The 14920-nt window shown below is 52.7% G+C and overlaps 1 protein-coding gene across 6 annotated transcripts in view; it reads right to left on the bottom strand.

Annotated features, from left to right (window-relative positions):
• The window catches only part of SMOX (spermine oxidase), a 52201-nt gene extending 38761 nt beyond the window's left edge, over nucleotides 1–13440 (bottom strand). The window contains exon 1 of one of the 6 annotated variants that reach the window (XM_055301681.1): nucleotides 13310–13440. The gene's annotated coding sequence lies outside the window, so the exon portion shown is untranslated. Of the gene's footprint in view, nucleotides 1–813; nucleotides 833–11377; nucleotides 11545–11719; nucleotides 11869–13309 lie in introns of those variants that run through there. The other 5 variants (XM_055301691.1, XM_055301671.1, XM_055301728.1 and 2 more) reach the window with 5 other exon arrangements.
• Nucleotides 13441–14920: the final 1480 nt, after the last annotated feature.

The following is a 14920-nucleotide window of genomic DNA, read 5'->3' as shown; positions in this document are numbered from 1 at the left end:
CCCTCTCCTGCGGCCCCCACTCACCATTGTTTATCACAGGGCGAAGGTGGCACGCATGACCACGAAATGAAAAAAAAGGAAAACATCCTCAAAAACCCAGTCACCAGATACCTTCCATAGCAAACTTGTCTTACAGAGCCCTTTGCGTGCCAGACCCCATGCTGGGGACTTGCCAGTTCACTGAATCATTTAATACAACACCCTGCTGCCCATTTTACAGATGACGAAACAGCTGGAGAAAGGTTCACAGATGTGATGGAGGCCGCCCTTGATGGAGTGAGGGGCCGAGCAGGGCTTGACAATGCTGAGCTCATCTCTTTCTGCCCAATGTTCGCTGGGTTCTCAGGCTCCCGCTCAGCCTCCCGAGGCAGCAGGCCTGAGGACTGCCCTCCGCTTGGCACTTCTCCTGCCTTACCCTCCCTGCAGACTGACACTGAACACATTGTGCCAGGCACTTGGGGCTGGCAGGAGGTATCCCCGAGCCTGGCGGCTCAGCCCAGCTGCACTGCCAAAACCTGGGGCTGCCACTGGAAGGCCACCTGCCTCCCAGCCGAGGCACTTGGTGGGGCGCCCTTAGCCTCCCCACCGCAGGACTGGCTGGCTTCAGGCTCACCAGGTACTACGCAATGCCAGGCCATAGCCCTTGGCCCTTGGTTTTGTTTCCATAACCAGGCACAGGAACAGAGGTCTAATTGCTTTTGCCTGCACAAAAGGAAATTCTAAGACCAACTAACTCATACTTTCCTCTTGACAGTCACCTCCCTTCTCACTGGCCCAAGACATTCCCCACCTGGTACCTTCAGAGTGGTTTACCTGTGCTCTCCTAATGAGTCTTAACACGGGATCACCCAAAAGCGTTCTCCATAAAGTTCAGCCCTGAAGCCAGAAGCCCCACCCTGGACCCCTGCCCCAGCAAGAGCTGGAACAAGATCTGGAAAGCCAGTGGTGTGGGCTTTCAAAACACCTGTGTGGGCCCTAAGCCCATGATTTCATCCATAAAACACCTACGGAGTTAAGACGCTAAGCTTGGACAATAAACATATTCTTCAAGTCCTTTAGTTGAGTTCAAAGACAAACTTAATAACTCACCAACTTTTGAGATCAAGAAACATCTAAGTTCTTATAAATTTTGTCATCATCATTATGACTACTTTTGCCAAGCACAGGTGAGGTACGAGCCCAGGGCAGAGGAATATATCCATTGATGCTCACATCAATACCCCCATTCTGCAGAGGAGAAGACTGAGGTTCAGAGAGCTTCCACAACCTGCCATCTGACATAATGCACTCCAGAATTCACTTAGCAAAGATCTCAATGCTCAGGCTCTACTCTTTGGTAAAACCAAGAAATGAGTCAATCTGGTTCTTTCCTTGAGGCACCTTTTCAGATTAACTCAAAAGATTTGCATTAATTGCGTATGATTTTTTTTTAATTTTCCAAAATAAGAAAAAGAGAGTAAAAGAGATCTGTGTGTTTAACACTTAAAAGTCCCACTTAAAAGTCTTTCTTGAGGATGTCTGCACATTGAGGGTATTGAGTTGCCCCCCCTGCTTGAGTCATCTTCAAATCTAGATGACTTGAGGTCTCGTTTTAGGCCAATCTGAAAGAAAGATCCTTCAGCCCTTCCTTCATCTGGAGGAGTCTGGAGTTTGGGGGGCGGGGCTGGGCTGGCGTGGAGAGGAGGCCTGGTTGTATAGGGAGGCATGGCTGAAGGTTTGGGGACAGGCTCTCCGGGGGCTATGAAGGAGAGAAAGAGTACTAGACCAGACATTTTAAAACCTGGCTTTGAGACCCAGTCATGCCATTTGCTGGCAATGCCAAGTGTCTCTGTCTGTGAAATGGGGTAATAGCTCATGCCTGGGGTGGGGGGTGTGGAGAGGAACAGGAACTATGGGTCTGCCAGGACCAGGCACAAAGTTGGCAGAGACTGGCTAGGTTCTTTCTTCTGTTTTCTAATAAATTACAAATCATTTCCCAGTGCTGCTTCTCTTGGTCTTAAATCACTTTCCTTAACATTCTTCCCCTAAGAAGCAACTAAAAGGGTAAAGGCATCTGGACTAACTGAGGGGGCAGGGGTACTCCACACCCCCCAAGCCAGGCTGCACCTAAATGCTTTTCTCATCTTCCGTCCTCTTAGCCTCTGATGTAGAGAGAGCAGGAAAAGCCCTGATGCCCACCTGTTTGGGGAAGAAAGAGCCGGGGCAGGGACACCTGGGTGGCTCAGTGGTTGAACATCTGCCTTTGGCTCAAGTCATGATCCCAGGGTTCTGGAATCAAGTTCCAGATCGGGCTCCCTGCATGGAGCCTGCTTCTCCTTCTGCCTGTGTCTCTGCCTCTCTGTCTGTGGCTCTCATGAATAAATAAGTAAAATCTAGAAAGAAGAAAGAAGAAAGAAGAAAGAAAGAAAGAAAGAAAGAAAGAAAGAAAGAAAGAAAGAAAGAAAGAAAGAAAGAAAGAAAGAAAGAGAGAAAGAAGGGAGAGAGAGAAGGAAGGAAGGAAGGAAGAAGGAAGGAAGGAAGGAAGGAAGGAAGGAAGGAAGGAAGAAAGGAAGGAGAAAAGAAGAGGAGAGAAAAGGAAAGAAAAGAGAAAGAAAGAAAGAAAGAAAGAAAGAAAGAAAGAAAGAAAGAAAGAAAGAAAGAAAGAAAGAAAGAAAGAAAGAAAGAAAGAAAAGAAAAGAAAGAGCCAAGGCAAAGGAGGAGAAGAGGCTGGCAGGCTGGCACTGGGCTGGGCCAGAAAGTTCACCGAGCATCCTCTGCCAGGGCCTCCCTGAGTGCCGAGTGCCTTCGTCAGTCAGTCGTGAGCCTGTCCGCCCCAGCGCACCATTACAGCAGCTTCTAGGTCACTGCTGGGGCGGCCACACCCCGTCTCCTCCACCTGAGCTGCTGAACAAAGAGCCCTCACACCTCGGAGGAAATGAGATGTGGCAGGGGGCAAAGCGGGGTAGCCTCACTGACAGTCCCCACCAGTCACAGGGGAGCAGAAAAAGAGAGGCAGGGAGTAGGGGCCCACCCCTCCTGCACTTGCAACACCCCTTCCAGGAAGGCGACAGGGTGAGACTCTTAACCTTTTGGGGAAAATGACTCAGAGCTCTGAGAATCTGGGAAGAAGGGTCATGGAGGCAACCTGACCCCTCCCCATGCGTTGAGCCATAAAGGGGCATAGCCATTCTGTGAGGAAGCCCAATGTGTGTATTTTAAGGGGGTCCTGCACTGCCACCCCACCATCACTGCACACCCACGCCATGTGTCGCACTAAAGCACCATTCTGATCAAACCACTACCCTGCTCAAAGACCTTCAATGGCTCCCCAGGGCTGGTTTCTGTCACCTTCCTGCTGCCTTTAGCACCCCATCTCCCTCACACATACCCCTTACTGGGTCTTCTGACTCCCACCCCCAGACTAGGCCTGGGAAATCTCATTCTGTCAAAATATCCTCACCCTGCTGGCCACTCCTCCAAGCAGCAGATCCAGGCTACCCTCGCCCTCACTTTCTTCCTTCCTACAGAAGATCACTCCTCTGGTCTAATTGGGACCCACCTGAACCCTAACCACGCTCTCTGCTGGCGTTTGTACCTCCTCACGTCCCTGACAATGGTCCTCTTCCCTGGGTTCCTCCTGGAGACACTGCCTACAGCCACGTCAATCACACAAAGAGCAGCCAACCAGTATTCGAGTGTCACAATGGCCCTACAAGGGAGGTCACATTATCCCCCACAGTCCAAATGAAGAAACTGAGGCACAGAGCAGTTTCACTTCTGGCCCAGAGATCACAAACCCACTCTCTAAAGTGAAAGTCTAGGAGACCTTGCAGAGCAAGATGATGGCAGGGGAGGGGTGGGAGGAGGCCCTCCCAGCATCACAGAGACCCAGGCCTGGCTACCGTTGGGTCCTGGGCAGCACAGCGGTCCTCCAGGTTCCTTCCTCAATCATCTAGTCCAGTGAAGTAGAGCTGTTGCCACTAGAACCCGGTGCTGGTTCTGGGCCTGCATACCTTCTGACCAATCCTCCCTCTGCAGTACCCTTTTCTTCCACTGACTGTCTAAATAGTACCCATCCCACCAAACCCACCTCCGTCAGGAAACTATCCATCCGTCTTTCCCTACCTGGTACTTCCAGGCTCACTCATCACCCATGTTTGTGGTCTCTTGTGGACCAGCATCTCTCCACAACAGTCCTTCCCACTGAGTGTTTTCCTGGTCAGAGGGACATGTTATTAGGAAGTCTTCCCCCCCCAAAAAAAAAAAAGATTTTCATGGTTTAGTAAACAGTTTAGTAAACACCAAAAGGAGGGGAGCCCAGGTGGCTCAGAGGTTTAGCGCCACCTCCAGCCCAGGACATGATCCTGGAGACCCAGGATGGAATCCCATGTCGGGCTCCCTGCATGGAGCCTGCTTCTCCCTCTGCCTGTGTCTACCCCCACCCCCCACCCCCATCTCTGTCTCTGTCTCATGAATAAATAAATAGAATCTTAAAAAAAAAAAAAAGGAAACACCAAAAGGTTTCTCTTTTTTCTGCAGGACTTGTCAGAACCTTTAATTTTCTTAAATGCACTCTGAATCTCCCATAGACTGGTGATTTGCCAGTTTCTACCCTTATCTGTCCCAGAACCCCTGAGGTTTTTCAGAAAACTCTTTGAGAAATGCTGCCCCCTCCTACCCCTTCAGAACAGCCTGGTACAGCAGAGGGCACACAGGCAAGGATCACAGGGTGGGTATCCTTTTAGGACATATATGGGACATTTGGGGAACTCAACCTGATAGCCCTTCTTGGCACTTCCCTGTCTGTCCCTTCCACCTTCCTTTGGGTGAAGTGACTGCCTACCCTCCTGCCAGCATCTGGAGGGACCTCCTCTAACTGGAGCCCTCAGATACCAACCTCCTCCCACCCCACCAGTTACGTAGAATCCAGACAGCAAGGGGCCCTAGGAAATCCCCAAAGCAAGCTGGACAGTTCTTTGGGCAAACTACTTATTCTACTCTATCTTTAGCATTGAGTTTTAATATGAGACCAAAACTAAAACGTATTAAGCTACTGTTCTAGAAGATGCAGTGCCCCACCAGCAAACCCTGTAGCCCTCCCCCACCTGCTCTCCAGGGAGGGGACTGAATCCTTTGATTTACAGGAAACTAGGGCCTCAGAGGGAAGCAGACACTTGCCTGTAGCAGCCCAGTCAGGGGCAGAGCAGAGAGAAGCATCCAGGTCCCCCCACTTCCAGGTGTGCAGGGAGGTGGCCCAAGAGGGATGAGACCCCAACAGCGGCTCACGTAACCATCAGTGCCAGCTGTAAGGACCCACAGACGCCAGAGGAAGAAACGCTGCACACCCTGGGGGTGACAGCTCAGCGGCTGGAGTGAATTTGGGCATTTTTAGGAGAGGGTAGCAATGTCTAGGACTGGAGTCAGCTGTTTCCCCAATCTTCTTGGCCCCACCCTCGCTGGAGGAAGAGTGCTTACCCCAGATTGGCTACCCACAGGGCCAGGCTCAGCTGTCAGCAAAGATAAGATGCCGTATATGCCAGCTGTGTGTCACCCTGCCTTGGGGCAGTCACCTAAGACACCCTCTCATGGTCTTGAGAGTTCCTCACTGTCAAGTACTCTGAAAATCAGGCCAATGTTACAGGCCTGAGACCCCAGAGGCCTTTACCCAGCCCCACCTCCCAGCAGAGTGGCCATTATATTCACACCCTCTATCTACTCCGCTCCACCGGGCCCCCACACAAGCAGCTCCTATGCCAACTACAACACAGTCCACAGGAGCCAGGATGGTCCCCTTTACCTATTCTAGGTCCCACTTGACCTGCACCTCCCCCTGTACCTACCTGTCTGGGCCCCTGAGTCCCCAGTCTCAACCCTCACTACACAAAGATGGCCCATGGACCAGCAGGTCCGTACCATCCAGGAATGTGTGAGAGATGCAGAGTCTCAGGCCCTGGCCTTGACCCACTGAATGAGAGCTTACATTTTAACAAGATGCCCAGGTGATCCATGTGTTAGAGTTTGAGACCACTGGTCTAATCAAGGCATCGCATCCCGAAGCCTATAACCTTCGATGGCTCCCCAGGGCCCAGGGAATCAAGTCTAGACTCAGCAGCTTGGCAGTTAAGCCCTTCCCTGACCTGGCTTCAACCCAGTTCTCCAAGCTTGGGCTCTCCCTCCACCTTGGGAGTACCATCTCCTCCTCTGTTGGCTAATCCTGCCCAGGACTTCAGGGCCTTCTATAGTATCACCTCCTCCAGGAAGCTGGTCTGAACCATACTTCCTTATATCACATCTGGCATGGCTCACTCATTTCCTGCAGAGTGGAGTTCTTATCTTGTGTTCCCAGTGGCTCTGAGCACCAGACTAGGGCACAGGTGCTGACCACAGGTAACAAGGTCCAGATGAGGGGGAAGTCCACCCTCAGCTCCAGCCTGCCAGCCTCCAGCTCTGCCACTGTCTTCACCTTGACTCAGCACACAAGGACTCACCATGGACAAGTCTCCCTGCCAGAGGAGGGGGCACTCCCAAGAACCATGGGCCTGGTGAGCTTCTAGCAGCAATGTGCCTCCTCTGTGCCTCAGTTTTCCAAAATGAAAAGAACACCACCAACTCTTCCTCTTTTCCTGAGGGACTGGCAGGATCTGCCGAGATTGATGAGCAGACCTCTTAATCTGTAGGGCTCAGAATTTGGAGCAAAGAGACTCCACTCCTGTATGGCCAGCAACCCTTGTTCGGCCGGCCAGCCAGCCAGGCCCCAGGGAAGCCAAGTCACCTGCCCAGAGCCATCCTCATGACCAAACAGGAAAGCCTCGAAGGACAGGGCTGCCGCACCCTCTGCCCACCTCCCTCCTTCCTGGCCCAGTTCCTCGGGGCTGGCACCTCGTGGGAAGTCCTCACTCTTATGCTAGGCCTGCAAGAAGGCACTCAAGCATGTAACCTCGAGGAGCTCCCAACCTCCACAACTTCTGGGGGGCAAAGAAAAAGTCTTTCCAATCCCATTTTACAGACAGACAAGAAGAGGTAAGGACAAAACCAATAGAGATGTGGATTAAGCTCTATTCAGGTCTCATTTCTCTGTTACCCTAGCTCTGCTCAAACTTCCATCTGCACTCCCCAAGGCCAAGTCTGAAGCTCCACCTCACAACATTCTAGAAGTAATCCAAAATAGACAGCTTATCTGCAGAGCCCCTATCTGACCTCCTGAGTTCTCCAGAAGCAGATGAAGAGGGAAATGGGCAATGCTAAATCCAGAGGGGTGACAATCTTTTTCTTTTTAAGATTTTATTTGTTTATTCATGAAAGAGAGAGAGGCAGAAACATAGGCAGAGGGAGAAGCAGGCTCCCTGTGGGGAGCCCGATGCAGGGACTCTATCCCAGAACCCTGGGATCACAACCTGAGTCGAAGGCAAACACTCAACCACTGAGCCACCCACATGTCCCAAGGGGTGACAGTCCAATGGCATCCCAAGCAGGGAGCTGTTTTTGTACCAGCTTCCCCAGCACCCCAAAATCACAGTATACCTGATGCCCAACTATTTGGCCTGGACCTGGAGCCCCTCCTAGAAAAAATGCGCATGAAGCAAAGAACCTCAGCTGCCCACTCAGGTGAGGACCCCTTCTGCCTTAGAAATTATGACTTCTTTCCTACCTCCCCAGCCCCCAAAGTCAGGCATCTCTGGGAGTCAAGAAAAAACCCTTGTGTGTAAAGAAGTCTTCAGCTGTTGCAGATCTGAGTGGCATAGGAGAAGTGGCAGAGCGGAGTGGGTTAAGGCACGGATTCCAGAGTCAGGTTCCCTGGGTTCAAATCCTCACTCTGTCACTACTGAGTTTTATGACTGTGCCTCAGTCTCCTCATCTGTAAAATGGGAATAAGACCTACCTTATAGGGTATTTGTTAAGAGGATTAAAGGAATTAATGTTTGCAAAGTCTTTACAATGCATGGCACCCCATGAGTATACCAGGCCCTGGCCCAGCTTCTTGTGCTCTGCTTGATTTCTCCAGCCCAGGATATTCCCCTTGCTCTCACCTATCTCAGCTCCAGCTCCTAGTTCCAGCGCTCCTCTCAGAGCATCCCCTTGGTACATCACCAGTCCCTCTACCCAGGACCCTCCCAGAGCTGAGGTCCCTTGGCTCTCAGCTCTCCATTTGGAGAGCATTAGCCACACAATTTAATTCTCAGCTGACTCCTTTGTACAAAGAGGAGAGCTGTGGGTGGAGAGACAAGGGTCTATAGAAAGACCCCTGGCCCCAGCTTCTTCCTCCCCTTCAACTCCCTGCTCCCAGGGCTGGGCACCCAGCAGGCACCCAGGGAGTAGGCCTGAAACAAATCTCTTGCTGCCCAGACCACCCCTATCTCCTGATTTAGATAACACACACACACACACACACACACACACACACACACACACACACGGCCCTCTGTTGACCTAGCCTGGATTTCCACCAAAGAGAGCAAAAGAAATCATTGGTGCCCAACCCACCACAACCTCCACCAACGCTACATTCCCCCAGACCTGCCCGATCTCCCCCTGGGCATGCAAACCTGCTCTTGAGCTGCTTGTACCTTTCTCACTTTCCTGTTTCATATCCCACCAGCCCTTCTCAATTTTACAGCAATCTGCACAACTTCTTTTGTGGAAGGAAAATTAAAACTCTCAGGTCATCTAAGGGTTAAAGTAGGCTCTTGCACTGACCGCAGTACCCACGTCTTTCTGCCTAACCCAGCCCTGACCTTCCCACCTGGCTCAGGACTTCCTGAGAGCCAGTTACATGCCAGGGATTGTGCTAGACGCTCCAGATACAGCAGCAGGGCATTCAGTTAAGGTCCAGCCCTTGAGAAGCCAGAAAAAGTAAAGAGACAACTGCAACAAATGGTTAGGGATGGTGATAAATATAACGAAGAATGGAAACCAGGTGCTATGACGAATTACACGGCAGTGGTGAGGGGACCTCTACCAAGATGGGGAAGACATATTTAAGTTGAAACCTTAAAATTAAGAGGGAGCAGAGCCAGCCCAGTAGAAAACCCTAAAAGAACATTCCGGGCAGAGAAAACAGAACAAGCAAAGGCCCTGGGCAGGAAAAAGCTCAAGGGGCAGAAGTGATTCAGATGTAGCTATTAGGAAGAATGCAAAGGGGACAGTAGTTAGGAGAAGGCTGCAGGAGGTCAGCAGTGGCCAGATCATGGAGGGTCTGATAGGTCTGACAGGAAAGTTCTGAAAGTTTATTCCAAGTGCAATAGGGAGCGTTAAGAGTTTTAGAGAAATATTATCTAATCACTATATTTCTAAATCATTCTTGCTGCTCTCTTACAATAGATTAGAGGTGGGCAAGTGGGAATTTTGGGAAAGCAGATAGTAGCTACTACAGCATTTGGGCAAGACAGAAAAGGTGGCATGGCCTGGGGCAGTAGCCTGGGGCCATAGCAGTGGAGTCAGAGCATGAAGAACAGGCCTGAGATTTTGCAGAAAAAGCCCAAAGGACATGCTGTTGGACTGGGTATGGGGAGAGAAGCAGAGGGAGGAGCTGGTGCCACCTGTTCCTGTCTTTAAAGGTGGGTAGGTTATGAGCTGTTTAGAGAGATGGAAAGGCCCATGGAGGGTCATATCTGGTGAGTGCAGTCAGGGTTCTGTGTCATCCATATGAAGTTCTCGTACCTACAAGACATCCAGGGAACCCTAAATCATCATCAGGTGGGTGGCTAGATAGAGAAGCTGGGGCTGGTGACAAAACTTGCTACTTAAAATCACAAGAAGGAAAATGATGTACACTTAAGATCAGTGTGTTTGTAAATTAATGCTTGATTTTTAAAAATATAACAGAGAATGAGAGCTGGGAGGACAGGTAATTAGAGTGGAGTCAGGAGAGAGGAGGGGCTGAGGACAAAGCTCTGGGATCCTCCAACATTTAGAGCTGAGTAAAGGAGTTATCCCCAAAGATCTAAGGAAGGGCTAGCCAGGGAGGGAAGAAGAAAACCAGAAGTACAGAGAGAATATTGATTCTAAAGGAGAGAAAATCAACAAGACCAAGGGGTCAAGGAAGACCTGCTTGTGGGGGCGTGGAAATCCCCAGAGACCTTGACTGGGGCGGTTTCAGGGAAGTGGTAGGACCAAAGCAAAGGAATGTGCACCAGAAGAGCAGGTGCAGACAGCTCTTTGGAGAAGTTCTGCTGTGAAGAGAAGTGAAGTCGTTCTGCACACCGAGGGAGAATGAAGGATGAAGGCAAAACAGAAAGCTATAAATGAGGGAAGGAGGGTGTCCAGGCATGTTCTTATCCTGTTGTGAATGATCCAGGAAAAAAAAAGAAGCCACGTCTAGCACTGGAGAGAGGGGAAGTAATTCAAGAATGTGGGACAGGGAGCACCTTGGAGCCCAAGTGGAGGTATGGGCCTGTGGCAGGAACTGAGATGCTTCCTCCCCCCTCACAAGAAGGAAGGGGAGCAGAGGCGGCAGATTACAAATGCGGGCCTTCACTGGACATGCTTCCAGATGCACACCTCCCCAACTCCCCATTCAGGCTTACTCCAACGACCCCTGGGGCACCTGCTGTTTTCTGCCTCTTGCTCCAAACACCAAGTTGCCCCCGTGGCACAGAATGTGTCACCAGCAGCAGGTTCTGCAAACAACCCGTGGGTACATCTCACCATTCTTGCCAGCCACTGCACTCACCTCATCGGGGCTGTGCCCCTTCCTAGTGCTAGCTCTGAGGCGGTCCCTCACCTGCCCCACCAGAGCCCCCGCCCCCAAGCCCGAGGCGGTGGCCTCTCCAGCTCCTCCCCCAAAGGAGCAGTCAGTACACCCTACCCCTTTCCTAGCCTGGCTCCCCAGTTGGCCCTTGGGAGAGAGCTGCTCTCCACCCCCGCCCCCCCACCCCAGACCACCCGGACAGCCGGAGGGAAGGCGGCCCAGCCTCTCCCCGCGCCCCGGCTGTAGCCCCGGAGCCTTCTCTTCCCTCCCCGGCGCCCACCCCCTGGACCGCCCGAGTCCCCGCGGGGCGCCGGCTCCCGGCTTTGTCTGCGCCCGCCGAGCGCGCCCGCCGGGCGCCCCGGGCGCTCCCCGGCAGCACGCGGCTCGGGGGTCCGGCTTGCCCTCCCCTCCCCCCGCGTGCGCTGGCTCGGCCGGCGCAGCCCCGGCCCCGAGATCACCCCACCCGGCCGGACCACCGCTTCCCGGGACGCCGCCGACGCGAGCGAGGGGGGCGCGGCGCCCACAGATGTCGGCGAGCCCCGGGCACCTCCGCGCACCCCAGCCCGAGCGCCGCGCAGGCTGCCGCAGCCCCGGGCCGCCGGAGCCCCTCACCCTCCCGCGGGCGGCCGCACCCCCACCCCGCGCCGGCGAGGGCTGGGGGCTCCCGACCGGGGGCCGGGGGCCGGGGCGCGGGCGCGGGGCGCGCGGTACCTTTCCCTGCTGAGCCGGGGAAGTGAGTGTGCGGCGAGCGGCGCTCCAGCCTCGGCCTCCTCCGCCTCCCCTCCTCCTCCAGCCGCCTGGCTTCCTCCTCCAGCCGCCGCCGGGACCGTAGGGGCCGGAGCCAGCCGCCGCGGCCTGTGTGGGGCCCCGCTCCGCCTCGCGTCCCCGGCCCACCCCGCCGGGTCCGCCCGGCCCGGCCCCCCGCTCCGCCTCGGGGCGGGGACGCGCCCAGCTCCTCCCCGGCCCGGCCCGCCAGGGGCGGGGAACCCGGGCGGCCGGAGCCGGGGACGGCCGGGCCCCCGCCCCGGAAGCCCCCGGCCCAGCCCTCCGCACCTGGGCCCCACACCGCCTCCTCCAGCCGGGCGCCGAGCGTCCGCACAACGCTCCAAAGGAAAAGTAGCTGGCCCGGCCCTGCCCGCCCTGGGCCGGGCGTACTTCAGGCCACGGCTGCCCGCGGGGAGACGCGCAGAGCCAGGACGCGGGCCTCAGTTTACCCGCGCGGAATCCAGAACCCTGCTTTTGGAGGGAAGCCCCACCCCCTCCGGGAGCTGCCTTCACTCGCGCAGACCCTACCCTGGATCTCAGTTAGGGATCAGCGGATTCATCCCCGGGGCGCCCACTAATTTTTTTCTCCCCAACACCGGTGCCTCCACTGCCACTGCCACCTGCCCCCAGTCCACCACGCCTCTGAGACCTCTGCGCCTCAGTCTCCAACCCTACACAGTAGAGGGTGGGGCAGGGGGGCACTCAAATTGCCGCAGCCCGTCCCTTCGCAGCCCACTAAGCAGAAGTGGCCTCTTTAAGAAAATAGCCTTCAGTGGTACCCACTGCCTCATCCTTGATTTAATAAAAATCGAAGCAAATAGCTGTGAGGGTCACTTTTCATTCTCTTTTAAAAATCATAGTTATTGGGGCACCTGGGTGGCTCAGTAGTTGAGCATCTGCCTTTGGCTTAAGTCGTGATCCCCCGCTCCCCATGGGGAGACTGCTTCTCCCTCTGCCTATGTCTCTGCTTCTCTCTGTGTGTCTCTCATGAATAAATAAAATCTTTTTAAAAATAAAAATAAAAATCATAGTTATTTGGAAATTATATTTATTGGCTATTTGAGATTTTGCAGGCACTGCTCTGGTCCCTTGTACAGTTTTTCATTTGTGCTTTTTTAAGGGGCCAGGTCACTTGGTTTGGTACCATTTCATTCTGTTTAACTCTGTGAGCATCTCCAGGGCCTCCAGGAGCTGACAGAGACCCAGTCCAAGGGGTAGAAGCCTTGGGTAGAAGCCAGGCCCCTGCCTTAAACTGTCTTTCAGGCTGAGGAGGGTGCCTCACCTAACCTAGACCCTACAGGGGACCCACCAGGCCCCGTTGCACAGCATAGGTCTGCATGGGTGGGGGCCAGCAGAGCAGAGGTGTCCCTACAGTAATGGGGTTTGATGCCTCCCTGCAGGAGGGACCCATGTGAGCACAAGCTTCAGGGCAGGGACACAATGAATTTTAGATGAAGTTTCTTCTCAGCAGAAAAGTCCTTGTCATTGCCCAAGCTAGTCCCCTCACCTAGAAAACCTTTCTGCCCCCTCCCAACCAACCTCTGTGTCCCCTTGGAGTTAAAGGTCAAGTTAAAGGTCACACCTTCCTCTGTGAATCTTTCCCTGTCACCCAGGAAGCAGAATGTTTCTGAGTGGGCTCTCAGAATTAGATACCCTGGATTTGAATTTTGCCTCCCTCTGCTTCAGTTTCCTCATCTGTAAAACAGGATCAATAAATAATACCTACTCCAAAGAGTGACTATATTAAATTAAATTATATAAATTACTCTGAAGAGTGATTGTATTGTATTAAATAAGAATGTTAATATGGACTTGGCAAATAATGGAAACCTACTCAGATTGGCTTGGTATAAGCAAAGAGGACGTGTATATACTCACATAAAGGAGGATGCCAATGGTCATCCTGATCCAGGTACCAAGAGGCTTCAAAAATATCAAGACTCGGTCTTCCTCTGTTCCTTGCTGCGGCAAGATGGCTGCCAGCAACTCTCAGTTCCACCCTCTCGGCTCAAGTCCTCATTTCTTTCAGCTGTCCCAGCAAAAAGCCAAGGTTACACCAAGTTGGCTCTGCTTGGGTCACATATCATTGTTTGGGCCTGAATCACATGCCCAGCCCTGGAGTTGGTCCATTCCAAACCACAGGGATGCGGAGTGAGGGAGGGTGATGTCAGGGCACTGTTTACAATTAGAAGGTGGATGGGCCCAGCACTGTGTGCCAAACACACAGAGTTCACCAAAAAACATTTGGCCATCGTTGAGAGCCTTCATCATATTTCAGAGGTGTCCAGTACCTTTTGAACATCCTTCTGTGTTTGGGGAACTTTCCATGTCACAGATTCTCCTCCAAAGCCAAAAAATGCTCTTTCCCAGCCTCCTCTGCAGCGGGGGTGCTGGCATCACCCAGGCCCTGCAACCAGATGCACTGCTGAAGATTTTTATGTGACAGGCGTCACCCAGAATCCGTTCAGGAGGCACTGGAGACATCTGGCTGTAGGGATAACTGTGGCAGAGGTGCCAGAAGACCTGCCAGAGTATGTTTCAGTTGCTATTGCTCCATAACAAACCACCCTTGAAACTTAGTGTCTTAAAACAACGATTTCTTATTTCTCAACTTTTTAGGTTGACTGGGCTCAGCGAGACAGTTCTTCTGTTGCATGTTTTGTTGATTAAGGACATCATTTGGAAGCTTAACTGGGTCTAGAACAACCCAAATGGTTTCTCTCTCCATGAGACCTCTCCTTCAGGATAACCTGGGCTTCCTTACAACATGGCACCCTGGCTTTTCTCTGAGGTGAAATAGAAGCTGCCAGGCATCTGAAGACCTAGGCCTAGAAGTGCCATTTCATTATTTCTACCACATTTTATTGGCTAAGGAAAGTCACAAAGTCAGCCCAGACTCAAGGGGAGAATAAATGGACTCCGCCTCTTTTTTTTTTTTTTTTAAGATTTTCTTTATTTACTTGAGATAGCACGACCGGAGGGTAGGGGGCAGAGGAAAAGGGAGAAGCCGACTCTCCACTGAGCAGGGAGCCCAATGCAGCGGGACTTGATCCCAGGACCCCAAGATCATGACCTGAGCCAAAGGCAGATGCTTAACCAACTGAGCCACCCAGGCACCCCTGGACTCCACATCTTGATAGAAAGAGTGCAAGTGTTGTATTTGCTAGGACTGCCACAATGAAGTCCTACAGAGTAGATGGCTTACTCAACAGAAATTCATTGTCTCACAGTTCGGGAGGCCAGAAGTCCAAAGTCAAGGTGTCAGCAGGGTTGGTTCCTTCAACTAGGGAGAATCTGTTCCATTGCTGTCCCCTGGTTTCTTGTGTTTTACTGGCAATCTCTGGTGCTCTGTGGCTTATACATCCACCACCCAAAATTCTGTCCTCATTCCTTTATCTTCACACAAGTTCCCATGATGTGCCTGTCCCTATTCTGTGTCCAACTTTCCCCTCCTTACAAGGACACCAGTGAATTAGGACACATCCTAAT

This window comes from Nyctereutes procyonoides, unplaced genomic scaffold (genome assembly GCF_905146905.1).
Source record: "Nyctereutes procyonoides isolate TBG_1078 unplaced genomic scaffold, NYPRO_anot_genome, whole genome shotgun sequence".
In the NCBI taxonomy this organism is placed as follows: domain Eukaryota; kingdom Metazoa; phylum Chordata; class Mammalia; order Carnivora; family Canidae; genus Nyctereutes; species Nyctereutes procyonoides.
Note: the sequence above shows the minus strand (reverse complement) of the source record. Positions and strands in the feature narration are given on the sequence as shown.